The following is a 7173-nucleotide window of genomic DNA, read 5'->3' as shown; positions in this document are numbered from 1 at the left end:
ACTGACTTCTGGGTGATAAATACACAGCATTCATGCTTCTCAAAGGTGGCTTGATTTGAGACAAGATGTAATTTAGTCAAAGCTAAAATTGGCATCTCTTGATTGTATTGCACTGGGCCCTGCTCCTTTAAACATGTGTCTGTGTGTGCATGCATGTAAAAGCAGGCGTGTGCAGACATACCTGTACAGGCAGGCAAGAGGGGAAGGAATCTTTTTATTGCAAATCCTTTCTCAATTCACAGCTCTGGTCAGCTGAAAGGAGCTCTAAGTGTGCAGGTTATAAGGATGGTGAAGCAAGACACCCTGAGAGCTCCTGCCTTTGCATGTTAAAGGTAAGGTAGCTCTGAGTGAGATACACTCATGCACTGACTTTGCACAGCCAGTGGGGAGAATTTGGGCCACAGTGAAAAACTGCAGCACGTCTTCTCCCATAGCTTTCAGAGGAAAAGCCAATGAGTGAGGAGTGTGTACTGCATTCCTTGGCTGTGTGGCTACACCCGTGGCATTTTGTACCTGTAAAATACAGACAGATTTCTAGGCCAACACACAGGGCTGGTCACTGGACCAGCTGGAGCATGCAGGAGTGTGTCCTCCTACCAGAAAACCATCATTTGCTGCAGCCCAGATGTGTTAGGCAAGCACAGGAAAGATGTCTGTGTAGGAGGAATGAAGTGAAGCTTACAACAGAAAAAACTGCAACCATCTGTGCTTAACAGCACCAGGCTGTTGCCCCATCACATTTACAAAACTCCCAACAGACTTGCTCCTGCTGTTCTGCCTGTTTGCTTTTCACTCTTACCTGCTCCCTGTTTTGTCTTCTCACTGAGCTCAGCACACTTGGCTGTTTCTGCCACCTGCAACAGCCCCATCTCCTGTACCATCTGTAGTGTCCTTTGGAGCCCAGCTGAGGAAGAATCTTCCAGCTCTCACCATGAGAAGAAACCTGAAGTTTCTGCTTCATTGATTGACACTGGTGGCAAGGGAGGTGAACAGATACAAATCACTGCTTTCCTCATTCTTCCTGCCTGTGAACTGTGCCAAATCCCTTTGGAGGTAAAGGCACACCTTGGTGATCAACATATGAAACACACACCACTCCTTTCTTGGCCCTCATCTTGGCTTAGGGCACAGTCTTAGGGCACTGCACAGGGTATAAAATTTATGTGATATCTTATTTTTCAGTGTAGAGCTGCCTATGGCTGAGGAGCCCAGAACCAGGCACGAGGACATGCCTACCTGCAGGCACAGAGCTGACCATTAAATACCAGAGTGGCCACCTGGGGCTTCTACAAGCAACCTACAACCCTCACACATAACTAGAAGCTCAAGATGATGTATAAATTCCACTATTTCCTGCAGCCCCAGTGCATGAACAACCACACAGAGGGTGAGGTGCCACACCAGAGCCTCTTGCTCAAGTGGGATCCTCAGCCCTGACTTTCTGCATGATGCTGGGACCTCTTTCTCACTCTGACTCACAGGTGTCAAATGTCACAGTACAAACACAGGGGGTTGATCCACTCCCCCTCCTTGCTTCATTCTGATGCCTGCTTAGCGGAGAGGAGGGAGGGGGAAACTTTTTTTTTTTTGCAAAAATAAGGAAAATCCTAGGTCATCCTTTATTTCACTGGGGTAGAATCAGAAATGATTCAGTGTCAGCAACTTCCATCTTCTTCCTTCCTCTGAGGCAGAACTCTGAAGACAAGTCCTGTGTAGCCATAAGCCATCTTTTCTTTGGACAGGGTTTTGCACACATGGTCAGGCAGGACAGGACAAGCAAACAATAAATACCAGCTGCTCTCTGCCCCTGCATAAGCAGTGCATGAAATGAGCTATAGCACAGCAAAGGGACAGCACCAGCAGGTAGGTTTTATGCCATCTGCTGTCAAATGTGGATGGTTGGTCTTGTTTGAGAAATCTGCCCTTAGGCACTAGTGTGGTTTCAGTATTTGTCTTCCTGGTAAGATCCAGTGCATAGAAAAGACTGACAACACCTATGGATGTATTGGTTTGGAAAATAGCACCCTGAGGACAGTCTGATACTGTGGTACCTGTGATCATAGCCCAGCTTTGAAGACAAAAGAAGTGTTATTTTTTCATGAGGTGTGGCAAACAGCATTTGTAAATCTAGAGTACTCGTGATTTCCTGGATTATGAAGTCTGAGGATTTACAAACAGTTTTTTTCACTCAGAAAAAAGCATGTGTTCGTGCTCTGTCATCAACATGAAGTGGGAAAAAAAGTGTGAGCTCCATCTTACAGCAATAGAAAGAGGTTCTTTCCTCTAAGCTTGAATTATTAATTCCTTTGACTGGGAAGCTATGTAGGTAAGCACGGATCATTGGGAAACAGTCATGGTTTAGCTGTTGATGTGCATTTCAGGCTTCACAGGCAGGTCAAGCTGGAAGAAAGGATGAGTGGTGAAAATGTACCCAGGAGAGAGCAGTGTGGATTTCAGTCCTGGAGAAAGTACAGATTCTTAGTAACAGTCAAAGGCTAATTAATGTGATATGTGCTGGAAAATCAGAGTTCTTCCAGGTTCTTCAAGTTCTTCAGGCTGCTCCTCTGGAGGTGGAACAAGGAGAGAGAGCAGGAGAGTACTTGGGCCTGAGATGAGTGCCCAGAGGAGACAGCAGCTGTAGGCAATTAGCTGCAGGGACCAAGGTGCACCTTCTTGGTAGGCAAGGTGAGAAGGAAGGTCTGCTGAAGGCTCCAGACAACCACAGGTGGCAGATGCCAGAAGAAGAGGGAGAAAATGCTAGGGAGAAAAGGCATGGCTGTGGGATCTGGGAACCCCTCAAAAGTAGGAGTGAATGAGGTGTCCACAGAAACCTGGAGATGAAAACATAGGGTAGGATGGCCTGGAGAGTTTCCCTGTGGAAAGGAGGTCTGGAAAGATGAAAACAGAAGGAAAATTTCTGGGACAATATGGGAATAATGTCATCTAGTTCCTTTGGTGAGCATGCAGGACAGTGCTGAGACAAGACTGCCATGGAGACAGGCCCTGGACCCAGCATCAAAGGCCCAGTCAGGATCCAGCAGATGGGCTGTTTGTGGATTTCCCCATCTCCTGGCTGGAGTAACTGGAAGACTGACACAGGGAAACATCTTGTCCATCAGCAGCCAGCACCTGCTGCAGCAGCAGTTGTGCACATTTGCTGTGTGAAAAAGGAAGTACACGTGTTAAGTAGCTAGAATGCAATTTTGAAATAGGAAGTGTGTGGGACATGCTGGTAGCTATTTCTGCTTTCCCATCAGCCTGACAGATGCAGAAATCCTGGGGATTTGGGTTAGGGGAATCCAGCCTGTCCAGCTCAGGCACTGGCCTTGTGCCTGACTGCTGGGACCCACAGAAGGAGCCCAACAGTGGATGCAGGGCTATTCTGCAAGGAGAGTGAGCCAGGGGTCTTTGAAGGCGCTGTGAGGGGAGGCTGGGGCAACCAGAGCTCTTTGTTCAGAGGGACAGTTGATGAGTGGTGCTGCTAACGTGTTGACTAATATAAACATGAAACATAATCCAATTTTTCTTCACTATTGGGAAGAGACAGGGTCTGTTCAGCCTTCTCTGTGCATTTCATCCTTTCTGAGAAAGTCAGTCTCCATCACTGTTGTGTCTCTCAGGGTTGGAGATGCTCCTCTGCTCAGTCTGCTGGTCTTCATCTGGGATGCGCTTCCATTTGAACCATACCTTCCTCAGGGCTGTTTAAGCCTCAGCTGGATTGTATTTTGTTATCTACACTTTTCTCTAATTAAATGTGATCTCATCCCATCGTATTTTTCTTCTTCAGTGACTTCTCAATCTTTTGTTACACTTCTAAGTGGCCCTGTGGCTCTGTTTCAGTCATAGACCACAAATATTTTTCTAGTGTGACACAGCACAACATGCTGGCCATGCTAATGCTGTGCTAACCCAGGGAAATGCTGTACCAAAGTATTTTCCTGTGAAAGAAGATTGCAATTGCAGCTAGATGTTACTACAGTCCAAATCAGCTTTTAGGAAATCCTCTGTTATAGAAGCATGGATATATGCTCTGTGCTATGACATAGAGTAATACTCACATTCTTTTGCCTCATCCATGAAATGTGTAGGAGGCCTAAAATCATATCCTATTCCAGTAAAACCATTCCTGCTTTTAGTTTCACCTTCTGAGAACTCAGGGAGGGGGAGCTTGATTCACAGCAACTCTTGGCCAGAGATGAGAGCGCAGTGAAATGGCTCCCAGGTGAGGCACATAAATTCTCCTTTCCCACATCACGCTCCTCGATGCACAACAGTGCATTTTGGCAGTCACTGACTTGCTTTGAAGTGACCACAGCACCACATTACTGCTGATTTATGCAAGGCACTCTGATCCCTTTCTTGGAGGAAATGCTTCTTGGTGTTGTCACCTAAGACTGTAGGCAGGCCTCACCAAGGACCTGCCAGCACTTTTTCATCTCTTCAAGCTTACAACACCTCAATAGATTTGCTTCTCTATCTCTTCCTTCTTTTTTTTCCTCTCCAAACATCTCCCTTAGTATCATCCTAAGCTTATGGAATAGCCAAGTATTTTATTACATTATTTGTTTTATCATAAAGATATTCATCTGGGCTGTAAAGAGGCAAAAAATGGTTTAAAAACTGAATAAAACAAGCAGGCCTAGGAGAAGAGGGGCTGGTAACATTGGGGATTTATCTCTCTTTAATTTTGCCTCTATGGACAACTGGAAATGCCTTGACTAAAATAGCAGAGAAAGGAATCCAAGAGGAACTGCTGCTGCTTCTTGGGGAAGCAAAGCAGTCAGACAATTTCAGATAAGTGACATAGGGACACAGTGGGAGCAGAGCAGCTGTCAAAAATCAGTCCAGCTCAACTCTTGCAACTGTCCAAACAGCTCCATGGTCATCCAGACACTGCACTGTTCACAGCATCAGCAACACAGTGCTGGGACAAGACAGGCACGTGAATAAAATCATGTTGCCAGCTAAAAGCTGACATTGAAACATGCTTCACCAGCATTTTGCCTGTTCCCTGGGCTCTCTTGAGCAAGCATCTGTCCATCACTTAAGCTGACTTCAGGCAGATGCTGGCAGGAAACTGGAACCAAGATGCTCTGACCAGGACAATTCTCAGCCTGAGGAGAAAACCTCCAGGCAATGAAAAAATTTTCACTGGAAAGGACCATTGAAATAAGGCCTTCAGAAGACTGCATTTTTTTTCTTACTCAGTTCCTCTGTAATACTGAATTCAGCACTTTTTATTGGATCCTGGCCATTGATGGGTGTGACAGACATCCCTGGAATTATACAGACCCATCAAACTACTTAAGTATTTTACATACTTGCTTACAGTGGCAACAAGACCTGTATTTGTGAGGCTTTACTACACCTGATAATTAGTATTATTCTGCTGTTTACACTAATAACTGTATGATGCATCATGAAAAATCCTGGCTTCAATGCACTGCACACAGCCTTAGCAAAGCACTTCCACCTCCAGAAAACTCACAACTGAAACTAAGAAGGAAAATATGACAAATCAGTATAAACAAATAACTATTGGAGAAGAGGGCAAAATTGCTAACTGCAACAGCGGGATGTTGGTATTGTATTCCTTTGAAACCTTGTGCCTATGGAAATTACTAATACTACTGTCTTTAAGTGAACTCTGCCTCTGAAGTGAGGTGGGCAGTTAGGTAGGAGTAGGTTTCTCTGCCACCAAAGCCCCTGAGAGTGCTCCTCCAGCAGTGCTCCTGTTGTATCTGCATGGCAACATAAAAACTCAGAGTAAAGAATGAGCTTTGGTCATCATTGCTCATGCAAACAGAAAAGTGTGACAATTCCCTTTCCATAGCTGAACAATCAGGTATCTGGCAACTCTCCTCTGTGGAACACGTTCAGCTCTCTAGCTAGTAGGCAGCTTATTTTGAACTGGCCCAACTCCTTAGTAAGTTTTCCTAACCCTTTTATGTCTGCTCCTATCAAAGAATTCAGAGCTTACACATACAAGGACTGCAGAATTTTACTTTCTGCAAAGAAGTTCACTGTAGCCATACAGCTTTTTTTTCTTAAATTCTTTTCTTGGATATACCTTATCATCTGGTTTAGCCTCAGAAATGACCAAACTCAGTACTTACCCATAGAGATATGCTCAGAAGAGCATAGTATTGAGCTGAAAGCTTAATGAGCCTCAAAACTGGATTCAAAGAACTTGGCTACACCCTAAAAACATTTAGAAGGTTTGTACACAGAAGTCATCCCTTTCTGTCCAAGCTACTTCATCACCCCAGCAAATAATGCATGCTTTCAGTTTCAAGATGATTGCTTTATGGCATCCTAGGACAGCAGCTGATAAAAAACACTCTTCTCTCAGCAATGCTGAGAAAACCTTGTGTTTACAGGTCTAGTCACCTGTGCCTTCCTTCTCACCAGAGAAGACATTCAGGGTGAATAGCCTCAGGTGTTCCTGTGCTATCCTGTGCTGACACCAGCACACAAGAATGTGGATTTGGTATGATCCCCCTCCAGACCCAACAGTCAAATGCAGTATTCCTTCAAACACAGAAAATAGTTATTCCTTCCAACTTGGGGCCAACCTGCTGGCATCTCACAACTTCCTCCTCCTTACTTTAGCTTCAGCAGCAGAACATTTTTGCCAGTTTCACTTGGCCTATAAGCATGTTGATACTCTCAGGCCTTTTGCTTTCCAGCTTTACCAACTCACTGAGGATCTGCTCTTGCTACAACCTGTGTTGTGGTAGGTGGCAATAATTAGTGAGGATAAGCTGTACTGGCTCTGTGGAGACCTGCAGTGAACTGAACGGATTGTGAGGGATCAGCACTTGTTGCACAAAACTTCTTGCCTGACACTCCCCTCCTGTGCACTGCTACTGCTTACTGAGACTTCACCATTCATGAAAAGCACAGCCAGAAACCAGATCAGCTCTTTTAAACTAATGAATAGTGAAAGACATACTCAGCTGCCCTGCAGGTTATCCCACAGAAGGAACATTCACATCTACTCCTTCGTAAGCACAAAATCCCTGCAAGAAAGGCCTTTCATGTGATTCAGTTAGTTGTGCACCCAACTTAAATGAGAATTTACTCTTGCATAACATTAAATACAGTCAGCTGCAAAAGCAGGCTCTTTCTCACCACCTCTTACCTTGCATTGGTGAACTGGTGTAAGAGACA

Source organism: Melozone crissalis, unplaced genomic scaffold (assembly GCF_028551555.1).
Source record: "Melozone crissalis strain CALT ecotype California unplaced genomic scaffold, PUWL_Pcris_2 ptg000013l_1, whole genome shotgun sequence".
NCBI classification, from domain to species: domain Eukaryota; kingdom Metazoa; phylum Chordata; class Aves; order Passeriformes; family Passerellidae; genus Melozone; species Melozone crissalis.
The sequence above is the reverse complement of the archived record's forward strand: the minus strand, read 5'-3'. Positions refer to the sequence as shown.